The 21,608-nt window shown below is 37.6% G+C and overlaps 1 long non-coding RNA gene and 1 pseudogene across 3 annotated transcripts in view; both read left to right on the top strand.

The window, feature by feature from the left end:
• LOC309620310 (tRNA wybutosine-synthesizing protein 3 homolog) overlaps positions 1–1,871 on the top strand; it is a 29,973-nt pseudogene extending 28,102 nt beyond the window's left edge. Inside the window, exon 2 of the transcript XR_014249877.1 lies at positions 33–1,871. The product of XR_014249877.1 is annotated as a tRNA wybutosine-synthesizing protein 3 homolog (transcript). The remainder of the gene's footprint in view (positions 1–32) is intronic.
• Positions 1–21,608, top strand: part of LOC309621189 — a 185,862-nt gene that overhangs the window by 62,362 nt on the left and 101,892 nt on the right. The window lies entirely within an intron of this gene.

Raw genomic sequence — 21,608 nt, 5'->3', positions numbered from 1 at the left:
GTAAAATTTTGTGATTGTACTTGAATTTATAGCATTCAGTGGCAATAGATTCTGCAGGAACTCTGGCATAATAGAGGGAAAGAGAGGAAAGACTATGTTGGCTGTCTGGAGCACACATGGCTTAGAAGTTCCATTAAGCCATAAAGGAAAACTGATGGTGACAGGGGAATATATCGACTTCCTGTTAAAGATAAGCAAATCAAAAAATGTAGGAAAGCAAGAAGAGAATTGAAAGGTTTTACAACCGCCTATAACATGCTTTGTAAAAAGAAACTATTTCTACTACCTCACATCCCAAAGAGAAAATCAAAGAGAAAAATAACTCATCATATACTCATAAGAAAAAAAGAAACCCAGAAGAAGCACATGGCAAATGTATTACTGAAGAAAATGATAAATAACTTGAAAATGATGATCATGATGATCCAGGAATCAGGGTTACTGTCTTCCCTGAAGATTGCTGAGATTTGGTTCCAAAGTGTCTTGGTAGAATAATGTTTCTAATAGATTTTATAAAGTTGCTCTATATAAGAGTATTTTAGTCTGTTGAGTGTATCAGCCTGTCAGAAAAGCAAGATTTAATTTTTTTCTATATTTTAGAGAAACCCTTAGCTTTTAAAAATACCTGTATATAATATTTGCTCTTAAATACCATCTTTTTTAGTCACATAGTCATTGAAAAAATAAACTTATGATTTTTAATGCCAAAAAAAAAGATCCTCTGCTCATTTTTAGTTTGGGTTATCTTTTTATTATTGAGTTTTAAGAGTTTTTTTTAAAAAAACATATTCTGGATATAAGTCCCTTCTTAAGGATATATTTGCAAAATTTCCTTCTGTCCTTTGTCTTCTCACTTTCTTGACAGTATTGTTTGCAGCACAAAAGATTTTAGTTTTGGTATAGTTTAATTTATCTCTTCTGTTGTTGCTTGTGCTTTTGGTGTTGTATCTAAGAATCCATTGCCTAACCCTAGGTCATGAAGATTTACTCCTATATTTTCTTCTAAGAGTTTTATAGATTAAACTCTTACATTTAGGTCTTTAATCCATTTTGAATAAATTTTTTGTGTATGTTGTGAGGTAAGTGTCCAACTTCATCCTTTTGCAAGTGGATATCTAGATGTCCCAGCATCACTTCTTTTTTTAAAAATTTAAAAAAATTTTACTGAAGTATAGTTGATGTACAGTGTTTCAGGTGCACAGCAAAGTGATTCAGATATATATATTCTTTTCAGATTCTTTTCCATTATAGGTTATTATAAGATATTGAATGTAGTTCCCTGTTGTTTCCAGATATTGAGTACAGTTCTCTGCTGTTTATCTATTTTATATACCTGTTAATCCCAAATTCAAAATTTATCCCTCTGCCCTTTCCCCGTTGGTAACCATAAGTTTGTTTTCTATGTCTGTGAGTCTATTTCTGTTTTGTAAATAAGTTCATTAGTATCATTTTTTAACATTCCACATATAGGTGATTTCATATGGTATTTGTCTTTGACTTACTTCACTTAGTATGATAACCTCTAGGTCCATCCATGTTGCTGCAAATGGCATTATTTCATTCTTTTTTGTGGCTGAGTAATATTCCATTGTATATATGTACCACATCTTCTTTATCCATTCTTCTGTCAATGGACATTTAGGTTGCTTCCATGTCTTTGCTATTGTAAATAGTACTGCTATGAACACTGAGGCCAGCACCATTTCTTTTTTTTTTTAACATCTTTATTGGAGTATAATTGCTTTACAATGATGTGTTAGTTTCTGCTTTATAACAAAGTGAATCAGTTATACATATACATATGTTCCCATATCTCTTCCCTCTTGCATCTCCCTCCCTCCCACCCTCCCTATCCCACCCCTCTAGGTGGTCACAAAGCACCGAGCTGATATCCCTGTGCTATGCGGTTGCTTCCCACTAGCTATCTATTTTACGTTTGGTAGTGTATATATGTCCATGCCAGTCTCTCACTTTGTCACAGCTTACCCTTCTCCCTCCCCATATCCTCAAGTCCATTCTCTAGTAGGTCTGTGTCTTTATTCCCGTCTTGCCCCTAGGTTCTTCATGACCATTTTTTTTTCTTAGATTCCATATATATGTGTCAGCATACGGTATTTGTTTTTCTCTTTCTGACTTACTTCACTCTGTATGACAGACTCTAGGTCCATCCACCTCACTACAAATAACTCAATTTCGTTTCTTTTTATGGATGACTAATATTCCATTGTATATATGTACCACATCTTCTTTATCCATTCATCCAATGATGGACACTTAGGTTGCTTCCATGTCCTGCCTATTGTAAATAGAGCTGCAATGAACACTGTGGTACATGTCTCTTTTGGAATTATGTTTCTCTCAGGGTATATGCCCAGCAGTGGGATTGCTGGGTCATATGGTAGTTCTATTTTTAGTTTTTTAAGGGACCTCCACACTGTTCTCCATAGTGGCTGTATCAATTTACATTCCCACCAACAGTGCAAGAGTGTTCCCTTTTCTCCACACCCTCTCCAGCATTTATTGTTTCTCGATTTTTTGATGATGGCCATTCTGACCAGTGTGAGGTGATACCTCAATGTAGTTTTGATTTGCATTTCTCTAGTGATTAGTGATGTTGAACATCTTTTCATGTGTTTGTTGGCAATCTGTACATCTTCTTTGGAGAAATGTCTATTTAGGTCTTCTGCCCACTTTTGGATTGGGTTGTTTGTTTTTTTGTTATTGAGCTGCATGAGATGCTTGTAAATCTTGGAGATTAATCCTTTGTCAATTGCTTCATTTGCAAATATTTTCTCCCATTCTGAGCGTTGTCTTTTTGTCTTGTTTATGGTTTCCTTTGCTGTGCAAAACCTTTTAAGTTTCATTACATCCCATTTGTTTATTTTTGTTTTTATTTCCATTTCTCTAGGAGCTGGGTCAAAAAGGATCTTGCTGTGATTTATGTTATAGAGTGTTCTGCCTATGTTTTCCTCTAAGAGTTTGATAGTGTCTGGCCTTACATTTAGGTCTTTAATCCATTTTGAGTTTATTTTTGTGTATGGTGTTAGGGAGTGTTCTAATTTCATACTTTTACATATACCTGTCCAGTTTTCCCAGCATCACTTATTGAAGAGGCTGACTTTTCTCCACTGTATATTCTTGCCTCCTTTATCAAAGATAAGGTGACCATATGTGTGTGGGTTTATCTCTGGGCTTTCTATCCTGTTCCATTGATGTATATTTCTGTTTTTGTGCCAGTACCATACTGTCTTGATTACTGTAGCTTTGTAGTATAGTCTGAAGTCAGGGCGCCTGATTCCTCCAGCTCCATTTTTCGTTCTCAAGATTGCTTTGGCTATTCGGGGTCTTGTGTGTTTCCATACAAATTGTGAAATTTCTTGTTCTAGTTCTGTGAAAAATGCCAGTGGTAGTTTGATAGGGATTGCATTGAATCTGTAGATTGCTTTGGGTAGTAGAGTCATTTTCACAATGTTGATTCTTCCAATCCACGAACATGGTATATCTCTCCATCTATTTGTATCCTCTTTAATTTCTTTCATCAGTGTCTTATAATTTTCTGCATACAGGTCTTTTGTCTCCTTAGGTAGGTTTATTCCTAGATATTTTATTCTTTTTGTTGCAGTGGTAAATGGGAGTGTTTTCTTAATTTCACTTTCAGATTTTTCATCATTAGTGTATAGGAATGCAAGAGATTTCTGTGCATTAGTTTTGTATCCTGCTACTTTACCAAATTCATTGATTAGCTCTAGTAGTTTTCTGGTAGCATCTTTAGGATTCTCTATGTATAGTAACATGTCATCTGCAAACAGTGACAGCTTTACTTCTTCTTTTCTGATTTGGATTCCTTTTATTTCTTTTTCTTCTCTGATTGCTGTGGCTAAAACTTCCAAAACTATGTTGAATAATAGTGGTGAGAGTGGGCAACCTTGTCTTGTTCCTGATCTTAGTGGAAATGGTTTCAGTTTTTCACCATTGAGGACGATGTTGGCTGTGGGTTTGTCATATATGGCCTTTATTGTGTTGAGGAAAGTTCCCTCTATGCCTACCTTCTGCAGGGCTTTTATCATAAATGGGTGTTGAATTTTGTCGAAAGCTTTCTCTGCATCTGTTGAGATGATCATATGGTTTTTCTCCTTCAATTTGTTAATACGGTGTATCACGTTGATTGATTTGCGTATACTGAAGAATCCTTGCATTCCTGGGATAAACCCCACTTGATCATGGTGTATGATCCTTTTAATATGCTGTTGGATTCTGTTTGCTAGTATTTTGTTGAGGATTTTTGCATCTACCTTCATCAGTGATATTGGTCTGTAGTTTTCTTTCTTTGTGACATCTTTGTCTAGTTTTGGTATCAGGGTGATGGTGGCCTCGTAGAATGAGGTGGGGAGTGTTCCTCCCTCCGCAATATTTTGGAAGAGTTTGAGAAGGATAGGTGTTAGCTCTTCTCTAAATGTTTGATAGAATTCGCCTGTGAAGCCATCTGGTCCTGGGCTTTCGTTTGTTGGAAGATATTTAATCACTTTCAATTTCAGTGCTTGTGATTGGTCTGTTCATATTTTCTATTTCTTCCTGGTTCAGTCTCGGCAGGTTGTGCATTTCTAAGAATTTGTCCATTTCTTCCAGGTTGTCCATTTTATTGGCATAGAGTTGCTTGTAGTAATCTCTCATGATCTTTTGTATTTCTGCAGTGTCAGTTGTTACTTCTTTTTCATTTCTAATTCTATTGATTTGAATCTTGTCCCTTTTTTTCTTGATGAGTCTGGCTAATGGGTTATCAATTTTGTTTATCTTCTCAAAGAAACAGCTTTTAGTTTTATTGATCTTTGCTATTGTTTCCTTCATTTCTTTTTCATTTATTTCTGATCTGATCTTTATGTTTTCTTTCCTCCTGCTAACTTTGGGGTATTTTTGTTCTTCTTTCTCTAATTGCTTTAGGTGCAAGGTTAGGTTGTTCATTTGAGATGTTTCCTGTTTCTTAAGGTAGGATTGTATTGCTATAAACTTCCCTCTTAGAACTGCTTTTGCTGCATCCCATAGGTTTTGGGTCGTCCTGTCTCCATTGTCATTTGTTTCTAAGTATTTTTTGATTTCCCCTTTGATTTCTTCAGTGATCACTTCGTTATTAAGTAGTGTATTGTTTAGCCTCCATATGTTTGTATTTTTTACAGATCTTTTCCTGTAATTGATATCTAGTCTCATAGTGTTGTGGTCGGAAAAGATACTTGATACGATTTCAATTTTCATAAATTTACCAAGGCTTGATTTGTGACCCAAGATATGATCTATCCTGGAGAATGTTCCATGAGCACTTGAGAAAAATGTGTATTCTGTTGTTTTTGGGTGGAATGTCCTAGAAATATCAATTAAGTCCATCTTGTTTAATGTATCATTTAAAGCTTGTATTTCCTTATTTATTTTCATTTTGGATGATCTGTGCATTGGTGAAAGTGGGGTGTTAAAGTCCCCTAGTATGATTGTGTTACTGTCGATTTCTCCTTTTATGGCTGTTAGTATTTGCTTTATGTATTGAGGTGCTCCTATGTTGGGTGCATAAATATTTACAATTGTTATATCTTCTTCTTGGATCAATCCCTTGATCATTATATAGTGTCCTTCTTTGTCTCTTGTAATAGTCTTTATTTTAAAGTCTATTTTGTCTGATATGAGAATTGCTACTCCAGCTTTCTTTTGATTTCCATTTGCATGGAATATCTTTTTCCATCCCCTCACTTTCAGTCTGTATGTGTCCCTAGGTCTGATGTGGGTCTCTTGTAGACAGCATATATACGGGTCTTCTTTTTGTATCCATTCAGCCAGTGTGTGTCTTTTGGTGGGAGCATTTAATCCATTTACATTTAAGGTAATTATTGATATGTATGTTCCTATTCCCATTTTCTTAAATGTTTTGGGTTTGTTATTGTAGGTGTTTTCCTTCTCTTGTGTTTCTTGCCTAGAGAAGTTCCTTTACCATTTGTTGTAAAGCTGGTTTGGTGGTGCTGAACTCTCTCAGCTTTTGCTTGTCCGTCAAGGTTTTAATTCCTCCATCAAATCTGAATGAGATCCTTGCTGGGTACAGTAATCTTGGTTGTAGGTTTTTCTCCTTCATCACTTTAAATATGTCCTGCCACTCCCTTCTGGCTTGCAGAGTTTCTGCTGAAAGATCAACTGTTAACCTTATGGGGATTCTCTTATGTGTTATTTGTTGTTTTTCCCTTGCTGCTTTTAATATTTTTTGTTTGCATTTAATTTTTGATAGTTTGATTAATATGTGTCTTGGCTTGTTTCTCCTTGGATTTATCCTGTATGGGACTCTCTGTGCTTCCTGGACTTAACTATTTCCTTTCCCATATTAGGGAAGTTTTCAACTGTAATCTCTTCAAATATTTTCTCAGTCCCTTTCTTTTTCTCCTCTTCTTCTGGGACCCCTATAATTCGAATGTTGGTGCGTTTAATGTTGTCCCAGAGGTCTCTGAGACTGTCCTCAGTTCTTTTCATTCTTTTTTCTTTATTCTGCTCTGCAGTAGTTATTTCCACTATTTTATCTTCCAGGTCACGTATCCGTTCTTCCACCTCAGTTATTCTGCTATTGATCCCTTCTAGAGTATTTTTAATTTCATTTATTGTGTTGTTCATCGTTGCTTGTTTCCTCTTTCGTTCTTCTAGGTCCTTGTTAAATGTTTCTTGCATTTTGTCTATTCTATTTCCAAGATTTTGGATCGTCTTTACTATCATTATTCTGAATTCTTTTTCAGGTAGACTGCCGATTTCCTCTTCATTTGTTAGATCTGGTGGGTTTTTACCTTGGTCCTTCATCTGCTGTGTGTTTTTCTGTCTTCTCATTTTGCTTATCTTACTGTGTTCGGGGTCTCCTTTTCGCAGGCTGCAGGTTCGTAGTTCCTGTTGTTTATGGTGTCTGTCCCCAGTGGCTAAGGTTGGTTCAGTGGGTTGTGTAGGCTTCCTGGTGGAGGGGACTAGTGCCTGTGTTCTGGTGGATGAGGCTGGATCTTGTGTTTCTGGTGGGCAGGTCCACATCTGGTGGTGTGTTTTGGGGTGTCTGTGGCCTTATTATGATTTTAGGCAGCCTCTCTGCTAATGGATGGGGCTGTGTTCCTGTCTTGCTAGTTGTTTGGCATAGGGTGTCCAGCACTGTAGCTTGCTGGTCGTTGAGTGAAGCTGGGTCTTGGTGTTGAGATGGAGATCTCTGGGAGATTTTCGCCATTTGGCATTACGTGGAGCTGGGAGGTATCCTGTGGACCAGTGTCCTGAAGTTGGCTCTCCCACCTCAGAGGCACAGCCCTGATGCCTGGCAGGAGCACCAAGAGCCTTTCATCCACACGGCTCCTCAGTTTGGGATGATTCGTTGTCTATTCAGGTATTCCACAGCTGCAGGTACATCAAGTTGTTTGTGGAGCTTTAATCCGCTGCTTCTGAGGCTGCTGCGAGAGATTTCCCTTTCTCTTCTTTGTTCGCATAGCTCCCGGGGTTCAGCTTTGGATTTGGACCCGCCTCTGCGTGTAGGTCGCCTGAGGGCGTCTGTTCTTCGCTCAGACAGGACGGGGTTAAAGGAGCAGCTGATTCGGGGGCTCTGGCTCGCTCAGGCCGCAGGGAGGGAGGGGTATGGATGCGGGGCGAGCCTGCAGTGGTAGAGGCCGGCATGATGTTGCAACAGCCTGAGGCGCGCCGTGCGTTCTCCCGGGGAAGTGTCCGTGGATCACGGGACCCTGGCAGTGGTGGGCTGCACAGGCTCCCGGGAGGGGCGGTTTGGAGAGTGACCTGTGCTTGCACACAGGCTTCTTGGTGGCGGCAGCAGCAGCCTTAGCGTCTCATGCCCGTCTCTGGGGTCCACGCTGATAGCCGCGGCTCGCACCCGTCTCTCCAGCACCATTTCTTGAAAAGACTCTTCATTTCCCATTAAATAGTCTTGGCATGCTTGTTGAAAATTGTTCGACTGTTAGTGAATGGGTTTATTTCTGGATTCTCATTTCTATTGCCTTGATCTATATGTCTGTCTTTATTCCAGTGTCACACTGTCTTGATTATAACAGTTTTGTAGTAAGTTTTGAAATCAGGAAACGTGAGTCATCCAACTTTGTTCTTCTTTTTCAAGGTTTTGACTATTGTGGGTCTCTTGCATTTCCATATGAATTTTAGGATTAGCTTGTCAATTATTGCAAAAAAGCAAGCTCGGATTTTGATAGGTATTGCACTGGATCTGTAGATCACTTTGGGAAGTATTACTACCTTACCCATAAACATGTGATAAGTTTTCATTTATTTAAATCTTTAATCTTTCAACAATGTTTTGTAATTTTCAGTGTATAAGTTTTACACTTCTTTTGTTAAGTTTATTCCTAAGTATTATTTGATGCTGTCATAAATGGAATTGTTTATTTTCAGAGTGTTTATTGGTAGTGTATAGACGTACAGTTGGTTTTTGTTTATTGATCTTGTATCCTGCAATCTTGCTGAACTATTAGTTCTAATAGTTTTTTAGGAGATTTCTGAGGATTTTCTATTTACGAGATCATGTCTTGTGCAAATAGAGATATTTTTACTTTTTCCTTTCCCATCTAGATGGCTCTTATTTCTTTTTCTTGCCAAATTGTCCTGGATAGAACCTCCAGTACAATGTTGAATGGAAGTGTTAGGAGCAGACCTTCTTATCTTATTCCTGACTTTAGGATCATTGTTCTTTTTAATGTTCAAATTGTTCCATCTTTAGCAAGTAGAACCCCTTAAAATTGATTACTGTGCCCTTTTGACGTCAATAATATTTGATAGCTTCCATGTTTTCTGTTTTAATAGCTTATCTTGTATATATCATGGTCCAGGGAGTCCTAGTTATTTTTACTGGGTAAAGGCATTGAGAAACCAGTCTGGGTACTAGGAGTACTCATTGCCCCTGAGTTGATCATTGCCTTTTCAGTGGACAGAGCTGGGAAGTTTGTTCTTTTTAGAAAGATAAAAATAAAATTCACAAATTCATACTGGCATCTCCAATTCAAAATTAAGGTTACATGGCTTTTACATCAGTTCCCTGAATTTATATTTGTATCTCTTTTCTATTAGGCTGAGAATATTAGTTCCTAATGACATTAATATAGTTACTTATCTGCTTTATCCTAATATGTGTGTATGAGTGTATATATTTATGTGTTTATATGTATATATATATATCATACACACTAATAGTTTCAAAAAAGCAATAGTAGAATCATCACTAAAAGCTTAAGATTTTCTAAAATTTCTTTTGTCTATAGGATATATCCCACAAGAGATGTACAGTCAACACTATATATTTTAAATTATTTGACATAATTAAAAAATTTTAATTGAGGTATAATTGACAAATAACATTATATATGTTTCAGATGTACAGATTTGATATTTGTATGTATTGTGAAATGACCATCATAATAAGTCTCGTTAACATCTGTCACCATACATAGTTACAAACATTTTTTTTCTTGTGATGAGGACTTTTAAGATCTGCTCTCTTAGCAACTTTCAAATATGCTATACAGTATTATTAACTATAGTCACCATGTTTTACATTACATCCCCATGATTTAATTATTTTATAGCTGGAAGTTTGTACCTTTTGATTCCCTTCACTCACTTCTCTCACCCCCAGCCTCCACCCCCCACCTCTGGCAATCACCAATCTCTTATCTGTATTTATGAGCTTGGTTTGTTGTTGTGTTGTTTCTAACTTCCACATGTAAGTGAGATCATACAGTGTTTGGCTTTCTCTGTCTGATTTATTTCACTTAGTATAATGCCCTCTAGGTCCATCCATGTTGTTGCAAATAGCAGGATTTCATTCTCTTTTTATGGCTAAATAGTATTCCATTGTATGTGTGTGTATGTGTGTGTGTGATCAACACACATACAACATTAACTTCTGATCAACTGGCTATTCATCAGATATTCCCATGACCCCCTCCTTGGGTTTGATTAATTTGTTAGAACAGCTTACAGAACTCAGGAAACCTATTTACTCACTAGATTACAGATTTACTACAGAGGATATTAAAGGATATGAATCAACAGTCAGATAAAGAAATACACAGGGCGAGGTCCTGAACAAGGGAGCTTCTGTCCTCGTGGAGTTTGGGGCCCAGCACGGGCTCTCCAAACCCCCTCCTTTTGGGGTTTTTTTGGAGGCTTCATTAGATATGCATGATTGATTAACACATTGGCTATTGGCAGTTGAGTCAGCATCCAGCCCCTCTCCCCTGCCCAGAAATCAGGTGGTGGGACTGAAAGTTCCACCCCCTCTATTCTTGGTTGGTTTCCCTAGTAGCCCCCATCCTTAGGTGCTCTCCAAAGTCACCTCATTAACATAAACCCAGTTGTGGTAGAAAGGGGCTTGTTGTGAATAACAAGACACCCATTGCACCTTAATGTCTCTGAAGAGAACTGAGGGCAAGAGAATGAATATTTTAATGAAAGATGCTCCTATTGTTCTTATTGCTCAGGAAATTCTAAGGGTTTGGGTAACTATGAGCTAGGAACTGTGGATGAAGACCAAATATATGTGAGAAATGTATTTTGGTCATCTGAATGACCAAATCTCTGTATTTCTTATAAATCATAGCATTGTAGAAACCAACATCAAGTCTAAGCTCTTCAGGATGATCTGTGTGCTCCATCACCAAAGCCATAGCACAGCAAATGTACAGCAGCACATAACCCAGCACCACAAATTTGCTCACGCGGACTTTTCCTTTGTCAAAAAATGCAACGATTGGCTGAGTTAAAGTTCCTCTTTTCCTTATATATCAGTCAGTGATTTCAGACTTAAGTGGCTTAATCATTACCTTAGGAAACCTAACATTTCTGGCATTTTTCTTTAGGATAATTCATACGTAAAATTTAAATTTTCCCTTCTTTGGTCAATGTATCAGTTAGGATTAGATTCCACAGCATGTAACAGAAACCCAGGGTACAGTGGCTTAAACATGATAGGGGTTTATTTTTTTTTCTCCCATGAAAGGAGTTCCGGAGTAGGCATCCAGGGCTGATACGGCAGCTCTACACACATCTAGGACCCAGGACCCTTCTTTCTGCTCCCCTATATTTGGTGCATGGCTCCCATCATCAAGATTGCTTCACGGTCCATGATGGCTGTTGCAACTCAGCCATTATATATACACATTCAAGGCCGTAGGCAGGAGGAAAGGGCAAGGGCAAAAGGTTAAATCACTTGCATTAGTCAGTTTTCTTTACAAAGCTTTCTCAGAAGTCTCACGCAATGACTTTTGCTTTCACCCTATCAGCCATCAATATCTGCAGGGAAAGCTGGAAAAGTACTGTTTTAAAGCTAAGCGCATTGCCACCTCCAATAATATAGGGTTTCTGTTCATAACAAAGAAGGGGAGAATGAACAGTGGATAGGCAACTAGCAATCTGTGCCACAGTCTGTCAATCTCAGTAACTGTAATTTTGTGAATTGCTTGTAGCACACTCTGAACACTGCCACTTTAAGACAACAGGACCCTTCCATAGGGTCCCCTCACAGGGGAGGGCTTTCCATAGCACTTTGTCCAAAGCCATCCTGGATGCCTCCTATTTTCTGCTACCTTGCTTCTTGCCAGACCCTACTGCCTCTTCTCTTGCTTGGATTTGGTGACTCATACACTGATGCCACTCTGGGCTTCTGCTTGTGCCACTCAGCCTGGTGACCTACCCACTTCCCCTCATTTCTGATCTTAACTCCTATCCCATTTCCAGCTTTACCATTCCCAGGTGGTCCCTGACCCCTTCAAACATCCAGCCTTTCATAAGGAATAAGTTCCAGTCCTAATGGCTGACAGTTACCATCTCCATCTGTGTGTTTATCTATGAAATCGTAGCCCCCAAATGCTGTGGAATTTTTAATAACTAAGGGTAAATTGCTCCGTGGAAAGAGCACCAAACTAGCAGGCAGGAAACATGGGTTCTACACCTTCATTCTTAATTCTTCAACCAATAGTTTTTTGAGCACTTACTTCGTGTGAGTCACTGACCCAGCTCTGCTACTAATTAAATGTGAGGGCTGGGAGATGTCACTTCGCCTCTTTTTTTTTTTTCCTGGACTAAATGAACTTGAAGGCTATTTTAGCTTGTGCTCTTCTAGAAGCGGACCCTGAGACAAGGATTCAGAGGAGTTGTGGTCAGATGTTTTGTAGCACGTCCTCCAGTGGGGATGTGTTTGGTGTTTTTTCTCATGATTAGACTGGAGTTACAGGTTTGGGGGAGAAAGACCATAGAGGTAAAGTGCAGTTCTCATTACATCATATCAAGTGTACAAACTATCAACATGACATCACTATTAATGTTGACGTTGACCACCAGGCTGAGATAGTGTTTGTCAGATTTCTCTACCATAAAGCTGCTCCTTCCTCCCGCCCTGCCCTGCCTTTCCATACTCTTCTCTTTGTAAGGACATTACTATATATGGCCGACACTTAAGGAGTAGGGAGATATACTCTACCTCCTAAAGGGTGGAGTATCTACATAAATTACTTGGAATTCTTCTGCACAGGGACATTTGTCTCTTCTTCCCCACTTACCTATTTATCTATTCAATCATTTATATCATGAGTATGGACTCATGAATATATGGGTTATAATCCAGTAGTACTTTATTTTGTTACTCGAATTGTTCTAGCTTTGGCTACTGGGAGCTCTTTCAGTTCTTAGTTCCCTGACCAGGGATCGAACGTGTGCCCCCTTCAGTGGAAGCGCAGTCTTAACCGCTGGACCGCCAGGGAAGTCCCTGACTCCTTGTCCTTTTGCCATACCCCTTGTGTGTGTGTGTGTGTGTGTGTGTGTGTGTTTAGCACTACCTTACCTTCTGACACTACAAGATGCTCTAGGCTTATTTTGTATATTCCCTGCCCCAGCTCTAGAAACAGCCATTTCTGCAAAGAGCCTGGGTGCCTTTTTTTTTTTTTTTAATTAGAAAATGGTATTAGAAACCAATATCTAGGCACTAGGTGTGTTCATTGTTACTAGTTCATCATTGCTTCTAAGCATTCTCAGCTGATGGAGCAAGGAAACGTGTGTATACTAACCAATGTATATCTACATATCTATAAATAGTTCTATATGTATTCATCTATATCTATATTAAGCTAAACATATCTCCATACTGATGTCTCCAAGTCTAATCCAGTACCACAAGGATTATTCTAGCCTTCTCCTCTTGCTTGTCTGGAACCTTCCCCTCTAATGGTGAGAAACCTGGCTTCCATGATCTGCCATCTATTTGCTTAATTGCTCATGTCCAGGACACACGTACAGCAGCACTAGAATTGTTAACCTCTACCCTCCATGGGAAACCACTTTATCAACCAGAATGTGCTGCTTATACACAGTTTCTTTTGTTTTTAGTCTTATAGTATCCACTCCTTTCCACAGTTACTTAGGAACTTACCTTTTTTCCCACCCCCTTCAGTGAAGTTATTTCATACATTTGTAATGTAGTTAGATCCTTTTGTCACAGTCTGTATTCCATCTTGGGATCCCTTGACCTCCTAAATGACTTTTAAAGGAAATTTGCACACATTAAGCTCCCTCTGTATGCTATAAAGTTCTATGGGTTTTTTTTTTTTTTTTTTGAGAATTTGTCATAAGATTTATTCACCCAGATGGGAAATATTTTTACAGAGGTATTCATCATAATCTTGTTTGTAAGAGCAAAACATTTTTGAAAAAAATATCCATTAATAGCCAAACAAACAGATTTTGATGCATTTATGTTATGGAATATTATGCAGATAAAAATATGGAACGCTTCACGAATTTGCGTGTCATCCTTGCACAGGGGCCATGCTAATCTTCTCTGTATCGTTCCAATTTTAGTATATGTGCTGCCGAAGCAAGCACAGTTCTATGGGTTTTGACAAATGCATAGCATCATGTATCCGCCAGTATAGTATCACACAAAATAGTTTCACTGACGTAAAAATCCCCTGTGCTTCTCTTGTTCAACCCTCCCCCTTCCTCAAACCCCTGGCAACCGCTGATCTATTTACTATCTCTACAGTTTTGCCTTCTCCAGAATGTCATATAAATGGAACCATACCGTATGTAGCCTTTTCAGACTGGGTACTTGCACTTAGCAATATGCATTTAAGATTCATCCATATTTTTTGTGTGGTTTGATAGCACATTCCTTTTTATCACCGAAGGACCTCTTGGTTGCCCCACTTTTTGGTGATTATAAATAAAGCTGCTATAAACATTCGCATGCAGGTTTTTATGTGGACATAACTTTCAAATCAGTTGGGTAAATACCTAGAAGCACAATTGCTAGATTGTGTGGTAAGACTACGTTTAGCTTTATAAGAAATTGCCAAATAGCCTTCCAAAGTGGCTAGAGTTTCTGTTGTTCCACATCCTTGCCAGCAATTGGTGTTGACATATTTGTGGAGTTTAGGATTCTAATAGGTGTCTATTGGTATCCTATTGTTAAATATAATCTTTGGTAGATTCTTTGGCATTATTTCTCCTACTCTGACATTTTATATTACCTTCCCCTTGGGGACTTACATCTGGGCTTTTTGGTATCATTTATGTCATAAGCTTCTCACTTTCTCCACGTTTCTTGGTAGAAAAAGAGCTAGCTGCAGCCTTGGAGACAGCTTTAAGTGCATTGCTGATATGGATGCTATATCATTTCTCTGTAATGAAATGGGGTGTCTAAAACTAGTACTTCCTCACTCACATCCTTCAAACAGCACAGTTTTGAAGGTGTAATTCCAAGTTTTTGCTGGCAATTGACTGGCCTGAGCTATGATGCCCAGAGAACAGAATTGCTCCAGGAACTAAAATACGGTTGGCGTAAAACAACTTCTGAGCCCTTTCCTATTCATTTCTGCCAGGAATTCAAAACTCTGTCTTGACGCAAACTCATGATACAAGTCAGTAGCCCCCTGCCCACATGTAGCTGGGCAAACGCTTGGTGCTTAGGCAGACTCTGAGGCCTCACCACTTCTCCTGTCATCTTTCTTTCTGACCAGCTGCCCGCATCCACGTGGCAGTCTGGGTCCCACTTAGTTATATTTTTATTATAAAATAAAACACAGAAATGCACACAAAACAAATGTATAGATTAGTGACTTATTATAAGGTCACACCTTCACAACTACCATCCAGGTGGAGAAGTAGTACTTTGCGAGCCACTCCATGCCCACGATCCTGATTTTTATAGTAATACTTTCCGCACACTTCTTTATGGCTTCATTATACAAGTGTGCATCCTTAGACACTCTAGTCTAGACTTGCTCGTTAAAAAATTATTGATTCATCTTTTAAACCTCTTTTAATCTACAGGTCCCCTTTTCATCGCTTTCTTTTCCTTATATGTTACCTATTGAAGAACATGGACAATCTGACCTATAGAGTTTCCCACAATTTGAATTTTGTTGATGACACATTCATGGTGCATTTCAACATGTATCCTGTCCCCAGCTTTTCTTGAAAATAGTCACCTGGATTCAGAGGTTTGACCGGACTTAAGCTGGATTTCTTTTGCAAGACTATAAGCAGTGCTGAGGTCTTTCTTCAGGAGATACACAGCATCTGATTGTGTCTCTTTTTGCAATATTAGCACCTGTTGATTCTCATTGTCTGAATCAGTTACTTCTTTGAGAGTTGCAAAATAGTGATAATATAATTCTGTCATTTTATTTGCATTTATTAGTTGGTTGGAATAACTTTACAAAGAAATGCTTCCATGATGTACTATTTGGTTACCTAGTGGTACAGTTTGTATAGGAAAAGCAGGATATACATTTGATTCTTTCCCTTTATTTTTCAGATGATTTTTAAATTTCATATTTAGTTTCCAGGTGGTGAATTTGTTCACCTGATATCCTCCAAAGTGGCTAGTTTTAAAATATCACTATAAATTAAAATATTTAAACATACTTTATGGGTTTTAATCTATTACATTAAAAAATAATTGTGGTCAAATACACATAACATAAAATTTACCATTTTAGCCATGGTTAAGTGTGCAGTTCTGTGACATTAAGTCTCCATTGCATTCTTCTACTTATTGAAGCTCAAACTGTCTCATCTGTTCCATTAAAAAAAAAAATCGTTAAATATTTCTTAGTCCAGAGCCTTTTGAATGAAATTAGGAGAACCCTATTCTCAAATTTGCTTTCCTCTTGCGTCCCTACTTTCCAATCAGCCCAAGCAAACATGAGCCAAAGTGAGAAGTGAAACACCCCACTGCACAGATGCTGTCTGCAGTGTCACAAGTTATGACTCACGTTTAGCCTGGAGATTGTCACCAGAGTCAGCAGGAGGAGACAGGCTAAGTGTGCCAAGGTTGAGGTTTTAAAATTAATGCAGTTTAAATATTGATGATGTTTAAATCTGAGCTGAATCTCTCCTATCTTACATATATGCTTTATTAAAATTCATCACTGGATTTTTAATGTATGAAAATGTTTGAGTTGCAAATACTTGAACATTTTTTTAAATTGGAAAATATGTGCATATAGAGCTTTCCCTTTTGAACTTTAACCCAGACTTCAGCAGCTGAATAGACAGCTGCAGAAAACTTGCACAATACAGTTGAATGGACAAGTTGTCCTAACCTTTATCCATTTCTCCCCTTTTGAGTCAATTGATTCCCTATTTTTATTTCCCCCTATTTTCCTTCTGGGTTTGCCCACTCAGTTGGACAAATAGTTGGGAATCCAACCTATAAGTGTACAGGGAAGCATTACGAGTTTCTTTTCTAAAGTCTATAGGAAAAATTTCCATAAAGAAATCAAAGCTCATAATGAAATGAATTTCAGAAAAGTAAGAGCCCTTGTATAACTGTGCTGGGTGTAAGGAAACCCTGCATCAGGCACCATCCCAAAATGCTTTAAAAATTACAATACACCCAAGTACCCCAATGCTGTGAAACCACTGTCTTAAGAAGTACAGGACAATGACAGGAGATTGATGACCATGTCAAGTAAAATGGTATTTCCAAGACTATTTATTAAAAACAAAGAATAAATAAAAATGAATAATTCATTCATTTGACAAGTATTTCTGAAGTGCCAATTAAATAAAAGCCCTGTGCCCAGTGCTGGGAATATGACTGTGAAAGATCCTCATGGATCCAATGGTTGCAAGGCAGAAGCTACTGATGTCAAGAACTGTGAAGGTTCTAAAATGAATAAAGCAAATGTGGTATATACACACACACACACACACACACACACACACACACACACACACACACACACACACACAAGGGGATACTATTCAGCCATAAAAAAGAAGGAAATCTTGCCATTTGTGACAACATGGATGGACCTTGAGGGCATTATGCTAAGTGAAGTAAGTCAGAGAAAGACAAATAATGTATGATATCACTTATATGTAGAATCTAAACAATAACAACAACAACAATGACAGCAACAAACCCCGCAAAAAAAACCCCAAACTCATAGAAAAAGAGATCAGATTTTGGTTGCCAGAGACATGGGTGGGGGCAGGGGGAATTAGATGAAAGTGGTCAAAAGGTACAAACTTCCAGTTATAAGATAAATAAGTACTAGGGATGTAATGTACAGCATGATGACTATAGTTAACACTGCTGTACGGTATATTTCTAAGTTGCTAAGGGAGTAGATCTTAAATGTTCTCATCACAAGGGAAAATTTGTTTTTGTAATTATATAAGGTGGTAGATGTTAATTAAACTTATTGCGGTCATCATTTCACACTATATGCAAGTCAAGTCATTATGCTGTACACTGTAAACTTATATAACACTGTATGTCAATTACATCTCAATAAAACTGAAAAAGAATAAACACTTTTATTTTTAAAATAAACTGTGAAGGATCTTGAGATTCTACCCCATTAACTTGCCACAGTTTCCGGGATGCTGGCAAGAGACATGTGACTTCTGGGTCAAAGGTAAAGGATTTTATTACTCATGGTGCAGCAAGCCGACTTGCTCCCCAGGTCTGATGAGGCTGATGTGGATGGGCGGTTACAGGAGAAGAACTCTAAGGTTAGGGAACTTGAATCTTTTATAATAGATGGTAAGTAAACATACTTGCCCTTTGCTGTGGAGGGAGATACCATCTCTATCTTCCAAGCCTCTTAGCTATACAAACATCCATGAAAAGACAGTCCGGAACAAGCCAAGGCCGGTCTAGATCAGCCAACAGGCAATTACTCACAGACGTGTGGATGAGCCTTGCCAAGACCTGCAGGGTTGCCTAGCTGGCCTCTGGCTGACCCCAGACATGTGAGCAATGAACACTGTTGTATATCACTGAGGTTCTGTGGTTCCTTGTTAAACAGCATTATTGTAGCAATAAACAACTGATACCATCACCAATGGCTTCTTAATTCCAAAATCTAATTTATGTTTCCCCCTGTAGCCAGAGCTCTCCTTCTGAAATACAGATCTTATTAGAGCACTTTCCTGTCGAAAAGCCTTCAACTACCAACTGCAACCCAGATATGGAATCCAAAGTCCTTGCTGGTCTGGTTCCCATTTTCATTTCCAATTTCATCCTTCACCTTTCTTCCCCCTGCCATCCTCCTTCTTGCTTTTGGCATTCCACTCACATAGACCACAAAATGTCTCTGCACTTAAAAAAAATTCTTCAGAGCACTTTTTAAGATTATAAAAGTTAGTTACTCATTTTAGTAAACCTGAGAAGTACAGAAAAGTACAAAGAGCAACCTTCCCCCCAGGACTTTTTGCATATATGGTGTATGCTAATATCAGACAATTTAAAAAAATTGTCACTAGGCGCGAAGGTATTTTCTATTTAGAAAATTTGGAGAAATTAAAAAAAAAACACTGCCACCAGCATTAATAATATTAAAAGACAAATGAAACTTAAGTAATTACAGTATCTCTGATAGGCAATGGGTTAATATATTTACCACATAAATAATTCAAACAAATCAATTAGAAAGTGTATATACACTATTAAAAAAGGTAAAGAATAGGAGCAGGCAATTCCTGAATAACTACAAATGGCCAAAACCCAAACCAAAACAAAAGAAAAACATGTTCAACTTTGAAAGGTACAAATTAAAACAACAGTGATCCACAATTTTTTGCTTATAAGTTTAGCCAAGTTCAAAATAATAAATCTGATTGCTAGCAAGTATATAACTCTCATATACTTCTGGTGTATGTGTAAATTGTTATAATCTTTCTAGAGGGCAATATAGCACTGTTTCACCAAAGACTATAAGATTCTGACTCTTTGATCCTACAATTCTACTTCTGGGAATTTATCTTAAAGAACTAATCAGATATGTGTGTGTAGAAGTATGGTCACTGCCAGGCTGTGTAATAGAAAGCAAGTAGAAACAGTATGGTATTGGCATAAAAACAGACACATAGACCAATGGAACAGAATCAAGAGCCCAGAAATGAACCCAAGCATATACGGACAACTAATTTTTGACAAGGGTGCCAAGAATATACAATGAGAAAGGATAGTCTCTTCAATAAATGGTGTTGGGAAAACTAGATATCTACATGCAAAACAATGAAATTGGACCCCTATCTTACAACATATGCAATAATCAACTCAAAATGGACTAAAAACTTAAACATAAGACTTGAAACTGTAAAACTTCTAGAGGAAAACATAGGGAGAAAGCTGCTTGATATTGGCCTTGGCAGTGATTTTTTGGATATGACATTAAAAGTTCAGGCAACAAAAGCAAAAGTAAACAAGTGGGACTACATCAAACTAAAAATCTTCCTCACAGCAAAGGAAATAACCAATCAAATGGAAAGGCAACCTACAGATTGGAAGAGAATACTCACCAACCATATATCTGATAATGAGTTAATATCCAAAAAAAAAAGGAACTCATACAATTCAACATCAAAAAACCAATCTGATTTAAAAATGGGCAAAGGACCTGAATAGACATTTTCCCAAAGAGGACATACAAATGGCCAACAAGTACATGAAAAGGTGCTTACCATCATTAATCATCAGGGAAATGCAAATCAAAACCACAGTGAGCTATATCACCTCACACCTGTTAGGTTGGCTATTATCAAAAAGATAAGAGATAACAAGTGTTGGCGAGGATGTGGAGGAAAAAGAACACTTACTTGCACACTGTTGGTGGGAATGTAAACTGGTACAGCCACCATGAAAAGAGTATGCAGGTTCCTCAAAAAATTAAAAATAGAACTATCATACAATCCAGTAATCCCATTACTGGGTATATAGCCAAAGGCAATGAAATCAGTATCTTATAGAGATATCTGCACTCTCATGTTCATTGCAGCATTATTCACAATAGCCAAGATATGGAAACAATGTGTCCACTGATTGATGAATGGATAAAGAAGATGTAGTATATATATTGATATATATATATATACAATGGATTATCATTCAGCCTTCAAAAAGGAGATCCTGCCATTTTGAAAACAAGGATGAACCTGGAAGACATCATGCTAAGTGAAATAAGCCAGACACAGAACGAAAAATACTGCATGATCTCACTTATATGTGGAATCTAAAAAAAGTTGAATTCATAGAAGCAGATAATAGAATGGTGGTTACCAGGGGCAGAAAGTTGAGGGAAATGGGGAGATGTTGGTCAAAGGGTACCAAGTAGCAGTTATGTAGGATGAATAAGTTCTAGAGATCTACTGTACAGCGATGGGGACTGTAGTTAATGATACTGTATTGTATACTGGAAACTTGCTAAGAGAGTAGATATCAGGTGCTTTCACCACACACACACACACCACATATAACACACACACACAAATGGAAATTATGTGAGGAGATGGGTATGTTAATTCGTTTGGCTGTGGTAATCATTTCACTATTTATATGTGTATCAAACATCATGTTGTAGATCTTAATATGTACAATTTTTATTAAAAAACAAAGCAAATAGAAATGACAAAATTCCCAATAATAGGAAATTGACTAAATTAATTATGGTATATTCAAGCAATGGGTTGCTATATGACAGTTAAAATAGTAAAGTAGAGCTATATTTATTTATTGACATGGAAAGATGTATAGATATGTTGTTAAGTGAGAAAAGTAGGATACAGAATTGAATGTTTCATATGGTCACCCGTCTATATATCCAGGTGAATACAATATTTCTTTATTGTATATTATAATTTATTATATATATCATTAATATGTATAATTTCTTTAAAGAATACACCAAGATATGATGAGTGATTATCTCTGGGTGGTGGGATTTTGTTATTTTTTTTCTTTTTAAAAATTTTCACTTTTTAATTTATCTAAAATGAAATATGGATTACTTGTATATTTAATTAGGAAATAATAGAGGATTGAGTAGTGTTTTCTTTTAGTTATTTTCAATTATATTTTCTTACATTTATTGTATATACTTGTAGCCAACACAGTAGGAAATAAGTTCAAAATGCTGTTGGTGGTGCTTTTCATGGGCTCCATACATCAGGCCACTTCATAATTACTCTCAAGTTGAAAATCTTTAGCACTTCCTTCACTGGGTCCTTGGACGGCAGCCTGGTCAGGGAAACCTGGATCTCTATGAGGGGCTTTCAAGGCTCCCAAGTATGGCGCCTTTTCAGAGATTCTTAATTTG

Source organism: Balaenoptera borealis (genome assembly GCF_965194805.1).
Source record: "Balaenoptera borealis genome assembly, chromosome: X".
Classification (NCBI taxonomy): domain Eukaryota; kingdom Metazoa; phylum Chordata; class Mammalia; order Artiodactyla; family Balaenopteridae; genus Balaenoptera; species Balaenoptera borealis.
This window is presented reverse-complemented; position numbering and strand designations above follow the sequence as displayed.